Source organism: Symphalangus syndactylus, chromosome 9, assembly GCF_028878055.3.
Source record: "Symphalangus syndactylus isolate Jambi chromosome 9, NHGRI_mSymSyn1-v2.1_pri, whole genome shotgun sequence".
Classification (NCBI taxonomy): domain Eukaryota; kingdom Metazoa; phylum Chordata; class Mammalia; order Primates; family Hylobatidae; genus Symphalangus; species Symphalangus syndactylus.
Window position 1 is genome coordinate 52,022,139 of NC_072431.2, and position 17,875 is coordinate 52,040,013.

Consider the following 17,875-nt stretch of genomic DNA (forward strand, 5'->3'; position numbering starts at 1 on the left):
CGAGTTCACACCATTCTCCTGCCAGCCTCCCAAGTAGCTAGGACTACAGGCGCCCGCCACCACACCTGGCTAATTTTTTGTATTTTTAGTAGAGACGGGGTTTCACTGTGTTAGCCAGGATGGTCTTGATCTCCTGACCTCGTGTTCCGCCTGCCTCGGCCTCCCAAAGTGCTGGGATTACAGGCGTGAGCCACCGGGCCTGGCCCGATTTTGCATTTCTAACAAGTTCTCACGTGATGCTATCATCTTTGGTCTATGGATCCAAACATTTTGAGTAGAAAAGGCTTAGGCAAATTGCGGTACTCCTTAATAAGCAATAGACAAGAACTCACTCTACTTTTACATAAGGTTCAGAATATAGGTAATCAAATAAAGTTCATCCCTGGTACATTTTTATTCAAATACTGAGCAATGTATATTTTGCTATACATCAGCGGGTTTCAGACATGTTTTATTAAGAGCAACAGAATTCCTTTCTCAAAATAAATATTTTATAAAACTGTAAAGTAAAAAACAGGCAAAAGTGGCGACACAGAAGGAGGATCCCCTAAACTCTGCCTATTTGGCCTCCTTCTCAGTGTCCTGCAGCCAGAAGTATCTCAGCAGAACTCTGAGATGCTACTATCAAAAGGACACAGATAAAATACTATTTTATAGTATACTGTAGATACATACTGTCCTATCCAAAGGACATAGATAAAATCTCATTGCTTTAGGCCGCAGTTTATATATCTTGGCCAGTGTCATAAGGTAGTATACATTCATTCAGCACATATTTATTGACCACCTACTATGTGCCAAGCACATAGGGGAGTTTACATTCTAGTGGGAAAGAGAACCAGTAAACAATAAACAGGATGAAGAAGTAAATCATGTAATACATTAAGGAGATAAGAGCTAGACAGGAAAATGGAGGACAGAGCCAGAGGAGTCAGGAATGCTGGTGTGGGATGGGGCAGGTGCAACTGTAAATGGGTGCTCAGAGGAGGCCTCACTGAGACGGTGATACAAGCAAAGACTTGAAGGTGAGCCAATGCTACAATAATGGTGGATGGACTCACTGTAAAAGGTTGCTGCTGAGTCCCACCTATGTGAGGTTGGCCTGGAGGCCATCTAAGACAATCCATGATGGTAGTTGCTCTTGCAGACCACTTGGCCTGCAAGACCATATTTCTTGGATCTCAAGAGAACATGAAGCCACACACTAGTTTTCGCACCCTGCCGTCTTGCAGAAATCAATCAAGATCTTGGAGTTGGTATCAATTATTCATTTGTGTATTTGTCGATCATGTATTAATTGTCCATCATGCTGGGAGCCTTGTGCTAACAGAATTCAATCAGCTGAGGTCCTATCTGTTCCTCAAGAAGCTTATGACCTAGCCACAGGTGCAGGTGCATGAAATGGCAATCCCAAAACAATGCATTAGATGCAAAATAAAGTTATACGCGTGGGTAATGAGAGGTCAGAGGGCATCAACCCAGACGTTGGGGGGCGTCTCATAAGATCACGTGACATGAAGGATGAGTAGGCTTGGGTGCTGGCAGCCTGCCTTCCACCTTAACAAACTCACTGGCTAGATAATTGCCCTGCACAAGTCTGAAACCCTTTATAAATATCAGGTTCTGACTTAGGGTTGTTTTTTTTTTTCCAAATAGTTGTTAATTGAAGTAAATTGTTACCTTCAGATATTTCTGCACTGTGCATTGGTGAAATGTTTTTCTTCATTTATAGGGTAATTTATTTTGCTATATGTTCACTGTGCGTGACACTTCATCATGCTGTAATGCATTTTCTTGGTTGTCTGTGGAGTTACTCAGGGGTAATAAATGTGTTGCTACATTTTTTAGAATGAAAAATGTCTTGGGTGGGAGAGCAATAGAGAGAGGGAGGGCAGGGGAGAAGGAAGGAGAGAGAGACAGGTGTATAGAGAGAAAGGTGGAGAGCAAACAACAATGAGCCCAGAGCAGGGAGAGGAAAAGTACATTTTTTCCTTACACTACAGCATCCAAACCATGCTTATACCCAAGCGGTACAGCAACACTCATGCCAGGAAGCCCCAGAAGTCATCGTGCTGGCAGTCATCTCTGGCACTTTTGTCCTGAAACAAGTTGCCTGGAAGAGGAACTGGATAGATGGCATGATAACCCAGCTCAAGGGATTTGTATTTCCCTCAGACCAGACTTTTCAATGAAGAGACCAAAGAGGAAATCTCAGAACAGAAACCAGGTTTCAAAGGATGTCACCAGAGCTGTGCACATGGGCCTGGGTGATTCCTTTGTCCTACAATCCCATCCTGGCCTTTCCAGGATGCCACCCAGACTTCGTCTGGCTGTGGTCCTCTGGCATAAGGACATGTGCACTCCTATGGATCTACATGCTTGTTTCTGCTTGTAGGAAATGACAACACTTTTCCCCGAGAGGCTAGCTGTCTGGTACAAAAGCTCTGTGTTCTGGGAGTGGCTCCGGGTGCTCTTTGTTGCTCTTTTCTGTCTACCTCCTGCTTCCTTATCCATTCAGCCTCTGCTCTAGAAGACATAGCAGCCAAAAATAGCTAGCACACTTTCCACTTATTTTGAACATTAATTAATTTTTACCCTCACTCTTTCAGGCTGCAGAAACTCTATCACTATGATTCCTTGGACTGTGTCTTGTGACACAAATGGGCACAGAGCCCTTTCCTGAGTGGCCACTCCTTTCTCGTGTCATGGATGTCTTTTTAGATAATGGCTGTCAGTCACAGAGCACTCCTCAGCATCTCCGAGCAGGCAGCCTCCATCTGAAAATGCTGTGGACAGAAGCAAATGCCTGAGTGGTGGTGGTTGTTGTTGTTGTTCTGGCTTTACTTTAAAAGCTTGTTTTTATAAAAGAAGAACCATACTAGACACATAGACTGCTCATCCCATTATCCTCTTTCTGATAGTGACATCCAGGGATAATTTATAGGGAAGCGTTGTTTGGAGAACTTCCCCCCAAGTTACACTATAGTTTAGCAACAATCTCAAAAGATAACCCTCAAATATCCCTTGCTTCCCTTAGCAACCCATTAATGATATATTGTTCATGAATTTATTTATCTACTCTCAGTCCTACTAATTTTTTCATGTTCTGTCTCTTAAGAAAACTTGTTCCTTAGGTTTACTGTTCTTGTGCAAAGTGATTCTTTTTTATGAGTGTGCTAAATTTATCTTCTTAATCCTTACTTCCAGCATTTGGTGAATATGTCTATGTTCTAAACCCTATAAGATTTTGATTAATTTATGTATTCACTTAACAAAGATTTAAAGAGCAAAAGTCCTTTTTATATTGTAGTTTATCTTCACAGAGCTAGATATTACTCTCCTTGCTTAGCTACTTGTCCTTACCTGTGATATCTCAGGTAACTTTCTGTCTTACTTAATAATTCACAGCTAGCGACCACACCCGGCCTGAGCCACCAACTGAGCCTAGACCTGAACTGAGTGAGACAGTGAATAAGGAATTACAAGGCAGGGATCAGCAAGTATAAGAACACTGAAGTAGAGGGGGGTGGAGCCAAGATGGCCAAATAGGAACAGCTCCGGTCTCCAGCTCCCAGCGTGAGCAACGCAGAAGACGGGTGAATTCTGCATTTCCATCTGAGGTACCAGGTTCATCTCACTAGGGAGTGCCAAACGGTGGGTGCAGGACAGTCGGTGCAGTGGGTGCAGCGCACCATGTGCGAGCCGAAGCAGGGCGAGGCATTGCCTCACTCGGGAAGGGCAAGGGGTCAGGGAGTTCCCTTTCCTAGTCAAAGAAAGGGGTGACAGACAGCACCTGGAAAATTGGGTCACTCCCACCCTAATACTGCGCTTTTCCAACAGGCTTGGAAAACGGCACACCAGGAGATTGTATCCCGCACCTGACTCGGAGGCACCTACACCCACAGAGTCTCGCTGATTGCTAGCACAGCAGTCTGAGATCAAACTGCAAGGCGGCAGCAAGGCCAGGGAAGGGGTGCCCACAATTGCCCAGGCTTGCTTAGGTAAACAAAGCAGCCAGGAAGCTCGAACTGGGTGGAGCCCACCACAGCTCAAGGAGGCCTGCCTGCCTCTGTAGGCTCCACCTCTGGGGGCAGGGCACAGACAAACAGTCAGCAGTAACCTCTGCAGACTTAAATGTCCCTGTCTTTGAAGAGAGTAGTGGTTCTCCCAGCACGCAGCTGGAGATCTGAGAACGGACAGACTGCCTCCTCAAGTGGGTCCCTGACCCCCGAGCAGCCTAACTGGGAGGCACCCCCCAATAGGGACAGACTGACACCTCACTCGGCCGGGTACTCCTCTGAGACAAAACTTCCAGAGGAATGATCAGACAGCTGAATTTGCGGTTCACGAAAATCCGCTGTTCCGCAGCCACTGTTGCTGACACCCAGCCAAACAGGGTCTGGAGTGGACCTCTAGCAAACTCCAACAGACCTGCAGCTGAGGGTCCTGTCTGTTAGAAGGAAAACTAACAAACAGAAAGGACATCCACACCAAAAACCCATCTGTAAATCACCATCAACAAAGACCAAAAGTAGATAAAACCACAAAGATGGGGAGAAAACAGAGCAGAAAAACTGGAAACTCTAAAAAGCAGAGTGCCTCTCCTCCTCCAAAAGAACGTAGTTCCTCACCAGCAACGGGGATGGAGAATGACTTTGACGAATTGAGAGAAGGCTTCAGACGATCAAACTACTCCAAGCTACAGGAGGAAATTCAAACCAATGGCAAAGAAGTTTAAAACTTTGAAAAAAAATTAGACAAATGTATAACTAAAATAACCAATGGAAAGAAGTGCTTGAAGGAGCTGAGGGAGCTGAAAGCCAAGTTTCGAGAACTACATGAAGAATGCAGAAGCCTCAGTAGCCGTTGCGATCAACTGGAAGAAAGGGTATCAGTGATGGAAGATGAAATGAACGAAACGAAGCGAGAAGGGAAGTTTAGAGAAAAAAGAATAAAAAGAAATGAACAAAGCCTCCAAGAAATATGGGACTATGTGAAAAGACCAAACCTACGTCTGATTGGTGTGCCTGAAAGTGACGGGGAGAATGGAACCAAGTTGGAAATCACTCTGCAAGGTATTATTCAGGAGAACTTCCCCAATCTAGCAGGGCAGGCCAACATTCAGATTCAGGAAATACAGAGAATGCCACAAAGATACTCCTCGAGAAGAGCAACTCCAAGACACATAATTGTCAGATTCACCAAAGTTGAAATGAAGGAAAAAATGTTAAGGGCAGCCAGAGAGAAAGGTCAGGTTACCCACAAAGGGAAGCCCATCAGACTAACAGCTGATCTCTCAGCAGAAACTCTACAAGCCAGAAGAGAGTGGGGGCCGATATTCAACATTCTTAAAGAAAAGAATTTTCAACCCAGAATTTCATATCCAGCCAAACTAAGCTTCATAAGTGAAGGAGAAATAAAATACTTTACAGACACGCAAATGCTGAGAGATTTTGTCACCACCAGGCCTGCCCTAAAAGAGCTCCTGAAGGAAGCACTAAATATGGAAAGGAACAACCGGTACCAGCCCCTGCAAAAACATGCCAAATTTTAAAGACCATCGAGGCTAGGAAGAAACTGCATCAACTAATGAGTAAAATAACCAACTAACATCATAATGACAGGATCAAATTCACACATAACAATATTAACTTTAAATGTAAATTGACTAAATGCTCCAATTAAAAGACACAGACTGGCAAATTGGATAAGGAGTCAAGACCCATCAGTGTGCTGTATTCAGGAAACCCATCTCATGTGCAGAGACACAGATAGACTCAAAATAAAGGGATGGAGGAAGATCTACCAAGCAAATGGAAAACAAAAAAAGGCAGGGGTTGCAATCCTAGTCTCTGATAAAATAGACTTTAAACCAACAAAGATCAAAAGAGACAAAGAAGGCCATTACATAATGGTAAAGGGATCAATTCAACAAGAAGAACTAACTATTCTAAATATATATGCACCCAATACAGGAGCACCCAGATTCATAAAGCAAGTCCTGAGTGACCCACAAAGAGACTTAGACTCCCACACAATAATAATGGGAGACTTTAACACCCCACTGTCAACATTAGACAGATCAATGAGACAGAAAGTTAACAAGGATACCCAGGAATTGAACTCAGCTCTGCACCAAGCAGACCTAATAGACATCTACAGAACTCTCCACCCTAAATCAACAGAATATACATTTTTTTCAGCACCACACCACACCTATTCCAAAATTGACCACATAGTTGGAAGTAAAGCTCTCCACGGCAGGCCAGGGCTGGGTGTGCAGCTTAAAACTTGTGCCCTGCAGTCAGCTCATCTGCACATCCCAAGAGAAGGGACAGTTACCCAGGACCTTTAGCCCTCCTGGCTAACTCTCAGTTAACTGGATATTGCAATTAATAGACCTTTGGGGTCTTGATATATCTGGATCACAGCATCAGTTCTCATCTTCACTTGAGGGGTGTTGACAGAGGCTCGATAAGTCAGTAACATATATTTGGGACCCACGTTCTTCCAATTGCCAGGAAATCCAGTGCCCACCTGTTTGTGCATTGCAGCAGAAGACACACTGAGGTGTAGGGATATGTGGGGAAAGGCCTTTCTGTGCAGACAAGCCTGTCTCTACCACCTCTGGGTGAAGCCTGGGCAACAGACTTGCCTTAGCTAGAGGCTTCCTGCATTTGCCAGAATGCTAAATACTTCCTCATCCCTGGCCAGTCCTAACCACAGGTCAGCTTGTTTTCCAGCTTTGCTGGATCACTTTGCACATGGCTCATTTCAGAAAACGATCCAGTGATGAAAGACATGAAGTTCTCCTATGATTATTGCTATGCCCCGTGCACAAAGAGAACGCTCACCCCACAGTGCCTTCCAAAGAACACACTTCTCATGCTTGGAAACCTGATGACAATGGTCTAATTAACTCACCAGGGGCTCAGACTGGTTTGAGTCAGTGTGAATTTACCTGGGCACTAGTTTTTCAGTTAATCCGATCAAAACTTGTAGTCTGGGAGTGGGATAAGATTACAAATCCAAACATTTAAACAGATGTCTTTTTTTTTTTTTTTTTTAGCCCTGCCACAAAGCCAGGAATGCATTTACATCTTGTAACAAAATCACAATTATCACAGACCAACCCTGTTAGAAATGTAAGACCAGGATATTGAGAGAGAGGAAAAAAAGGTGGAGAGAGGCAGAGAGAGAGAATGAATGAATGGAGCTTAAGTGAGGAAAAGAAAAAGCCCATGGGGAAGGGCCCAGCAGCAATCAGCTGAGAACAGCAGGCCTGTGTTCAGCCCATGTGGTTATTTTCTGATTGTGCTGGGTCGTTCTAATCAGATTTTCTGCTCTCTGCTATCCCTCTTATTAGGCTCCTTCTATATGTGCAGCTTAGTGTTTCCTAGCAGTCACAAGATGATTCAAAGTAACAACCAACAAAGCCACTTTCGTAGGACAGTATTTATTAGATTTATTCCAAGTCAGGACCTCTTCGACTCTGAATAAATGAAAGGATAGATTTTCTTTCTCTTGAACTTAAGTCTCAGGAGAAGTCTAGTTTTCATGCAAATTTAATAATAAAAATAGTTTCTTGATTAATCAAAAAAGCTCCCCCGGGTAGAACCTGATCTAGTAACATTCCTTCAACATAAATAAATAGTACTCAGACTGCCAATGTGCCAAGTGCAGGGCCGGCCAGTGGGCATAGAATAATAGATGGAATGATGGACAGAGTGCATACAGGCTGCACCTATTAGCATTCATGGTCTTGGTCACAGAGAAGAAAATGCTTTCTTTCTTGGAAAAGTACACAGGCAGTAGAGAGACAGGAAGTAATCTTTTGTATTGTCCTTGCTCTGCCAAAGGCAAAGTGACATTAGGAATTTTTTTTTTTTTCTTGACAGCCAGTGGTGGTTCCTGCTCACCCAGTACATAAAACAGAATACTTCCGTGAAGTGTTGATGTAAACTACTTTTGAAAACAAAGTAAAGTGACCCAAGGTCTTCACACAGCTTTGCTGTACCTTTAAACTTGGCTATTTGGAGCCATAGGAATGATGGAACAATCTGTAAAAATAGCATTTTAAATAAAATGTATTCAAGTCTAGGACAATTGCATTACACGTTGTACACAGGGCTATCTTATTTCAGATTCCATGGCAAGCAAAATATGGCTATTTAGCAGAGGAGGCAAATTCTACCCTATGGCTAAGAACCGAAGTCTAAATGGAATGTGAAAAGGAAATTCAACTTCCCTTTAAACGCCATCTACAGATGGTTTCTAGCATGGCTTCAGCTATTTTACAATGTCATCCACCGAACAAGGACTTTTTGAAGACCATGTATGTAAGTATTTAGAGACACTTCTAAGAAAGATATCCTTAGAAATATCCTTTACTTGCTACTAAACCCAGCTATTACTAAGACAGAACTTCTCATTATTTACAAAGAGAAAAAATCCTGTTTGCCTGTGAGTTCTTCTTGTTTCAGAATCTATGCCTCAGAAATAGGATTGCCTCATGTCTAGCACTTAAGACTGTGGAGTCCGTGTGTGTTTAAAGTAGAAGGGGAAGGAGAAGGGTGAACAGGCCAGAAGCTGACCTGCTTTGGGAGTCAACCTTCCAGGAATGGCAAGTTTATGCATTGATCCAGCTGTCAACGAGATAACATATGTCAATGTCCAGTTACTATGTGACAGGGATTGGGCTAGACCCTGGAGCCACAAAAACAGAAAAACTACTCTCAAACGGTTCAAATGTTCTTTCTAGAAAAGGTTGCATGGCTCTGAGAGTCTATGCTTCACATCCTCTACTCCTGTAATGAGGCCCCTTGCCAGCTCCTCCTCTTTGCTCTGCAGTGTCTGGAATCTTCTCTAAGGGGTTGCCAGGATATATTCTAGATTTTGTTCCCCCAAAAAGAGATTAGCAAAGCAAATATGAACCCTGTAAAGGAGGGAAGGGGAGGCCTGTGCACTCAGGATCTGTTCCAGTATTTACGAAGGCCAAGAGCTCAGTGCACTCTGCAGGCTGATACAGAATGATAACTCACCTCTCTGTTGCAGGGAAACTGAGGGGGGTGGGGATGGGGAACTAGTCCTAGAGGCATCTTCATTAATTAAATCCTGCCTCTTAGTCCTTCTTTTCTTACCTGCATGAAAGTCAGATTGGCCTTCCAACTCCTCCTTTCTTAATTGTCATTATCTATGTTTGCTGCCGCAATTTCTAACACTTCTGCCACCTGCTCCAGGACTCTCAGGCTTTCCAAATCAAACCCACTCCTCTTCAGATCCCACCACCACCCTTCTAGCTTCTTCCTGTACCTCCATTTGATTACAAACAGCCTACCTGGTTATCAGACTTTTCTTTGTGTATATCGTCCACTAATATTTGCTTTTATTTTTATCCTCCGTGACAGTGCAGAATCTCTCTAGGGGTACCATTCTCTCCATTTCTCTCGTCCTGTACCCCATCATCACGCCCTAGGCACAGGTCAGCAAATCCCTTACAGCCACCTGCAGATCATTGTCCCATGCCCTCCCTCCACAACTGGAGGAACTTCCCTTCTTTGTTGATCCCACTATTTAACTATGGCATCCTCTCACTAGCCTCTCCTCTGAGCCCCCAGGTTTCCATTATGCTCAGTGATGTCTCTCTAGGAATTAGCAATGCCAGACTCAAGCTACTTATCAAATATTTGAACTCCTAATTCAAGCCCCAACAGAGCAATAGAAAATTCACTACACTGGGGCCAAAATGGCTGATTAGAAGCAGCTGGGTCTGTGGCACTCAAGGAGAGAAATGAAAGAGGCAAGTGAATTCAGCACCTTCAACTGAAATATCCAGGTTCTCGCACTAGAACTAACGAGGCAAACAACTCCACCCATGGAGAACAAAGAAAAGCAGGGTGGTGGGATGGCACACCTGGGAGCGCACGAAGCCAAAGGAACCTCCATCCCCAGCCAGGGGAAGTGGTGAGTGATTGTGCAACCCCTCCGGGAAACCATGCTTCTCCCACAGATCTTTGCAACCTGCAGATCAGGAGATCCCCTCGTGAGCCCACACCACCAGGGCCTTGGGTCCCATACACAGAGCTCGTGGAGTCTCAGCAGAGCTGAGATTGTTCAGGCACACTTAGAAACCAAGGAGTTTTACATACCTCAGCCCCAGGATCCCTGGGGAGGTGGCAGATCCGTCCGTACATACCTCCAGGAAGGGGGCTGAACACCGGGAGCCAAGCAGTGTCATTCTGTGGGCCCCAATTCCATGGCACCTCACAAGTTAAGACCCACTGGCTTGGAATTCCAGCCAGCCAACAGCAACAGGCTGGAGTCTACCTGAGAGGGGACTGAGTTCCCCGGGGGAGGGGTGGCCGCCATCTCTGGGGTTTGGTTGACTCAGCCATTCTAGCCTGCTGGCTTGGAGAATCCAAACGGTCCCAACAAGGAAGGGTCCCCACAGCACAGCACAGTGGCGTTGCCAGATTGTGGCCAGACTGCTTCTTTAAGTGGGACACCGATCCACTCTTCTTCACTGGGCAGAATCTCCCTGCAGGGGCTTCAGCCACTCCAGCCAGGGTTATGTGCACACAGCTCTGATCTCTCCCTGGGGTGGAGGTCCCTGGGAGAGGGGTGGCCACCATCTCTGTGGTTTGGTGGACTCAGCCATTCCAGCCTGCCAGCTTTGGAGAATCTAAACAGTCCGGATGAGGAAGGGTCCCCCTCAACACAGCACACCTGCTCTACCAAAAAGCAGCCAGAATGTTTCTTTAAGAGGGCCAAACCACACAACTACATGGAAATTGAACAACCTGCTCCTGAATAACTCCGGGGTAAATAATGAAATTAAGGCAGAAATCAAGAAGTTCTTTGAAACTAATGAGAATAAAGAGACAACAAAACAGAATATCTGGGACACAGCCAAAGCTGTGTTAAGAGGGAAATTTACAGCACTAAATGCCCATATCAAAAAGCTAGAAAGATCTCAGATTAACAACCTAACATCGCAACTAAAAGAACTAGAGAACCAAGAGAAAAAAAAAACCCAAAGCTAGCAGAAGGCAAGAAATATCCAAGTTCAGAGAGCAACTGAAGGAGATAGAGACATGAAAAGCCCTTCAAAAAAATCAACAAATCCAGGAGATGGATTAAAAAAAAATTAATAAAATAGATTGCTAGCTAGACTAATAAAGAAGAAAAGAGAAGAATCAAATAAATACTATTAAAAATGATAAAAGGAATATCACCACTGGCCTTACAGAAATACAAACAACCAGCAGAGAATACTATAAACACCTCAATGCACATAAACTACAAAATCTAGAAGAAATGGATAAATTCCTGGACACATACATCCTCCCAAGACTGAACCAGTAAGAAATTGAATCAGAATATACCAATAACAAGTCTGAAATTGAGGTGTAATAAATAGCCTACCAACCAAAAAAATCCCAGGACCAGATGGAGTCACAGCTGATTTGTACCAGGGGTACAAAGAAGAGCTGGTACCATTTCTACTGAAGCTATTCCAAATAATTGAAAAGGAGGGACTCCTCCCTAACTCATTCTATGAGGCCAGTATCATCCTGATACCAAAACCTGGTGGAGATACAACAAAAGAAGAAAACTTCAGGCCAATATCCTTGATGAACATCAATGCAAAAATCCTCAGTAAAATACTGGCAAACCAAATCCAGCAGCACATCAAGAAGTTTATCCACCACAATCAAGTTGGCTTCATCCCCAGGATGCAAGCTTGGTTCAACATACACAAATTAATAAAAGTAATTCATCACATAAACAGTCCTAAATATAAAAAATACATGATTATCTCAATAGATACAGAAAAGGCCTTCGATAAAACTCAACATCCCTTCATGTTAAAAACTCCCAATAAACTAGGTGTTGAAGGAACATACCTCAAATGAGTAAGAGCCATATATGACAAACTCACAGCCAATATCATACTGAATGGGCAAAAGCTGGAATCATTCCCCTTGAAAACCAGCACAAGACAAGGATGCCCTCTCTCACCATTCCCATTCAACATAGTATTGGAAGTTCTGGCCAGGACAATCAGGCAAGAGAAAGAAATAAAGTGTATCAAATAAAAAGAGAGGAAGTCAAATTATCTTTGTTTCCAGATGACATGATTCTATATCTAGAATACCCCATCACCTCAGCCCAAAATCTTCTTAAGCTGATAAGGAACTTCAGCAAAGTCTTAGGATACAAAATTGATGTGCAAAAATCACTAGCATTCCCAAATACCAACAACAGTTAAGCAGAGAGCCAAACCATGAATGAAATTCCATTCACAATTGCTACAAAAAGAATAAAATACCTAGGAATACAGCTAACAAGGGAAGTGAAGGGCCTCTTCAAGGAGAACTACAAACCACTGCTCAAAGAAATCAGGGAGGACACAAACAAATGGAAAAACATTCCATGCTCATGTATGATAAAAATCAATATCATGAAAATGGCCACATTGCCCAAAGTAATTTATAGATTCAATGCTATTACCATTAAACTACTATTGACATTCTTCACAGAATTAGAAAAAAAACTATTTTAAAATTCATGTGGAACCAAAAAAGAGTCCAAATAGCCAAGACAATCCTAAGCAAAAAGAACAAAGCTAGAGGCATCACACTACCTGACTTCAAACTATACTACAAGGCTACAGTAACCAAAACAGCATGGTACTACTACAAAAACAGAAACATAGACCAATGAAACAGAACAGAGAACTCAGAAATAAGACTGCACACCTACAACCATCTGATCTTCCACAAAACCTGCCAAAAACAAGCAATGGGGAAATGATTCCTTATTTATTAAATGGTGCTGGGAGAACTGGCTAGCCATATGCATACGCAGAAAATTGAAACTGGACTGCTTCCTTACACCATAAACAAAAATTAACTCAGGATGAATTAAAGACTTAATTGTAAACCCCAAAACTATAAAAACTCTAGAAGAAAATTTAGGCAATACCCTTCAGGACATAGGCATGGGTAAAGATTTCATGATGAAAATGCCAAAAGCAATTGCAACAAAAGCCAAAATTGACAAATGGGATCTAATTAAACTAAAGAGCTTCTGCACAGCAACAGAAACTATCATCAGAGTGAACAGACAACCTACAGAATGGGAGAAAAGTTTTGCAATCTATCCATCTGACAAAGGTCTAATATCCAGACTCTACAAGGAACTTTTAAAACAATTTTACAAGAAACAACCCCATTAAAAAGTAGGCAAAGAACATGAACAGACACTTCTCAAAAGAAGACATACATGCAGCCAACACACATGAAAAAAGCTCAACATCACTGAACATTAAAGAAATGCAAATTGAAACTACAATAAGATACCATCTCATTCAAGTCAGAATGTCTATTATTAAAAAGTCAAAAATAACAGATGCTGGTGAGGTTGCAGAGAAAAAGGAATGCTTTTACACTGTTGGGGGGAGTGTAAATTAGTTCAACCATTGTGGAAGAGAGTGTGGTGATTCCTCAAAGACCTAGAGGCATGGATACCATTTGACCCAGCAATCACATTACTAGGTATAATCTCAAAGGAATGGAAATCATCCTATTATAAAGATATTTACACGTGTATGTTCATTGCAGCACTATTCAAAATAGCAAAGACATGGAATCAATCTAAATGCCAGCCAGTGATAGACTGGATAAAAAAAATGTGGTACATATACACCATGGAATACTATGCAGCCATACAAAGGAACGAGATCATGTCCTTTGCAGGGACATGGATGAAGCTGGAGGCCATTATCCTTAGCAAACTAATGCAGGAACAGAAAGCCAAATACTGCGTGTTTTTACTTATAACTGGGAGCTGAATGATGAGAATACATGGACACATGGGGGGAGCAATACACACTGGAGCCTGTCTGGGGAGGAAGAGTATCAGGAAGAATAGTTAATAGATGCTGGGCTTAATACCTAGGCGATGGGATAATCTGTGCAGCAAATCACCATGGCACACATTTACCTATGTAACAAACCTACACATCCTGCACATGGACTCCTGAACTTAAAAGTTGAAGGAGAAAAGAAAGAAAAAGGAAACTCACTACAGCAGGAGCCACACCTTCCATTTGCAAACACCTCTATCAATGAGAAATGTTTTAATAAGCTGAAGCCTGTGTTCCTATCATCAGTGTTAATTGTCTAGTCCTGCTTTTTGAAGTTCTATAAAAGAATTTAAATTGCTTTTCTTGTCTCACAGCCCTTGGACCATTTGGGAATTTTTATCATATTCCTGCTAAGATACAGGCTAACCAACTCCAGGGCCTTTTAGTTTTGTGAATATAACACATTTTAAGGTTTCTTCACTCATATAATTGCTCTCCCCCTGAATATTCTCCAGGCTCTGCACGTGGTAAGACTGTATATGTAGTTTTCAGTGTGATGTGATCAGTGGTGCTAACCCTTTCACTCCAGAAACAGTTTTTCCATGAACACAACCTAAGAACACATCAAGTCATTGTGGTGGTGGTGATGGTGATTATGGTGGTAACAGTGGTGGTGATGATGGTTGTGGTGGTGGTTGGGATGGTGAGGAGGGTGATGGTAGTAGTGGAGTTGGTGGTGTGGTGGTGGTGTTGATAGTGGAGTGGTATCTTCATCTTCAGTGTGGTATCACCATCTTCAGTGATAGTCTCAGTAATCATGTAATACTCTTGACTTAGTGAATTAAGTAAAACTAAAAGCTTGTTTTGCTGTTACTAAGTCACATCTCCATCATCTTTTCAATCTACTGTTGTCTTTTGGACCAAGATCAAGACTACTGACCATATGTTGGTAGATTTGAGCCATCATTTCAACCTAACAAAGGTCAATTTAGATCCTGATTTTGTCACTGTTTGCTCACCATTCTTCCCAGCTTTGGTTCATCTGCAGATTAATGATCATATCTTCTATATCTTTATCCAAGTTTCTGATTAAATATGAATCAAGCAGTGTTAAAGTTAGAGGCCTACGAAAAGACACTAAAGAGTGTCCTTCAGGGTAACATCTATATATTAATCAGCATCCTTTGGATAAAATTATTCAAGTCATCAATTTTAATGTACCTCATTTTTATTCTCTTCCATTCCCAAGGCTATCATGAAATTTGGATGCGCTCTCTATATGTTGCATTTCTTCTTTGTAGCAATTTAATAATCAAGGCCCCCCTTGAAAAAGAATTAGTTTGATATGACTTTTTTGTGTTGCTATAAGAGAGTACCACAGACTGGGTAACTGATAAAGGACAGAAATTTAATTTCTCACATTTCTGGAGGTTAGGAAGTTCAAGATCAAGATGCCAGCATCTGGTAAGGATTGGTCTCTACTTCCAACGTGGTATCTTGAATGCTGAGTCCTCTGAAGAAAGGAACATTATGTCCTCTTCTTCACATAGCAGAAGGCAGAAGGGCAAAAAATGGCCGACTCCCTCCATCAAGCCCTTCTACAAGGAGACTTCCTAGTCTCGTTCTTGAGGGTGGAGCCCACATGACTCAATCACCTCCCAAAGCCCATATCTCCCAATAATGTTTCATAGGGAATTATGTTTCAACATAAATTTGGAGATGACCGAAACATTCCATCTACAACAGACTTCTTTTTCTTTTTCCATAGGTTTTTGGGGGCACAGGTGGTGTTTGGTTATATGAGTAAGTTCTTTAGTGGTGATTTGTGAGATTTTGGTGCACCCATCACCTGAGCAGTATACACTGCACCCTATTTGTAGTCTTTTATCCCTCGCTCCCCTCCCACCCTTCCCCCCAAGTTCCCAAAGTCCATTGTATCATTCTTATGCCTTTGCATCCTCATAGCTTAGCTCCCACATATCAGTGGGAACATATGATGTTTGGTTTTCTATTCCTGAGTCACTTCACTTAGAATAATAGTCTCCAACCTCATCCAGGTTGCTGCGAATGTTGTTAATTCATTCTTTTTTATGTCTGATTAGTATTCCATCATATATATATATATATATATACACACATATATATACGAGTGGATAAACTGTGATATATGTATAAATGTGTGTATATATATGTATGTGTGTGTGTGATATATCTCACAGTTTCTTTATCCACTCGTTGATTAATGGGCATTTGGGTTGGTTCCATGATTTTGCAATTGCGAATTGTGCTGCTATAAACATGTGTGTGCAAGTATCTTTTTCGTGTAATGACTTCCTTTCCTCCGAGTAGATACCCAGTACTGGGACTGCTGTATCAAATAGTAGTTCTACTTTTAGTTCTTTAAGGAACCTCCACATTACTTTCCATAGTGACTGTACTAGTTAACATTCCCACTAGCAGAGTAGAGTGTTCCCTGATCACCGCATCCACACCAACATCTACTGTTTTTTGATTTTTTATTACAGCCATTCTTGCAGGAGTAAGGTGGTATCACATTGTGGTTTTGATTTACATTTCCCTGATCATTAGTGATGTTGAGCATTTTTTTCCATGTTTATTGGCCATTTTTATCTCTTCTTTTGAGAATTGTCTATTCATGTCCTTAGCCCACTTTTCGATGGGATTGTTTTTTGTTTTTTTTTCTTACTGATTTGTTTGAGTTCGTTGTAGATTCTGGATATTAGTCCTTTGTCAGATGTATAGATTGTGAAGATTTTCTCCCACCCTGTGGGTTGTCTGTTTACTCTGCTGACTGTTCCTTTTGTGGTGCAAAAGCTCTTTACTTTAATTAAGTCCCAGCTATTTATCTTTGTTTTTATTGCATTTGCTTTTGGGTTCTTGGTCATGGAATCCTTACCTAAGCCATTGTCTAGAAGGGTTTTTCCAATGTTATCTTCTAGAAATTTCATAGTTTCAGGTCTTAGATTTAAGTCCGTAATCCATCTTGAGTTGAGTTTTGTATAAGGTGAGAGATGAGCATCCAGTTTCATTCTCCTGCATGTGGCTAACCAATTATCCCAGCACCAAGTGTTGAATAGGGTGTCCTTTCCTCACTTTATGTTTTTGTTTCCTTTGTCAACGATCCGTTGACTGTAAGTATTTGGGTTTATTTCTGGGTTCTCTATACTGTTCCATTGGTCTATGTGCCCATTTTTATGCCAGTAACATGCTGTTTTGGTGACTATGGCCCTATAGTATAGTTTGAAATCAGGTAATGTTATGCCTCCAAATTTGTTCTTTTTGCTTAGTCTTGCTTTGGCTATGTAGGCTCTTTTTTAGTTTCATATGAATTTTAGAATTGTTTTTTCTAATTCTGTGAAGAATGATGGTCGTATTTTGATGGGGACTGCATTGAATTTGTAGATTACTTTTGGCAGTATGGTCATTTTCACACTACTGATTCTACTTATCCATGAGCATGGGATGTGTTTCCATTTGTTTGTGTCATCTACGATTTCTTTCAGCAGTGTTTTGTAGGGTTCTTTGTAGAGGTCTTTCACCTCCTTGGTTAAGTATATTCCTAAATGCTTTTTTTTTCAGCTATTGTGAAAGGCGATGAGTTCTTGATTTGATTCTCCGCTTGGTCGCTGTTGGTGTATAGAAGAGCTACTGATTTGTGTACATCAATATTGTATCTGGAAACTTTGCTGAATTCTTTTATCAGTTCTAGGAGCTTTCTGGAGGAGTCTTTAAGGTTTTTGAGTTAATAATATTATCTGCAAACAGTGACAGTTTGACTCGCTTTTTACAGATTTGGATGTCCTTTATTTTTTCTCTTGTCTGATTGCTCTGGCTAGGACTTCCAGTACTATGTTGAAGAGGAGTGGTGAGAGTGGGCATCCTTGTCTTGTTCCAGGTCTCAGAGGGAATGCTTTCAACTTTTTCCCACTCAGTATTATGTTGGCTGTGGGTTTGTCATAGGTGGCTTTTATTACATTGAGGTAT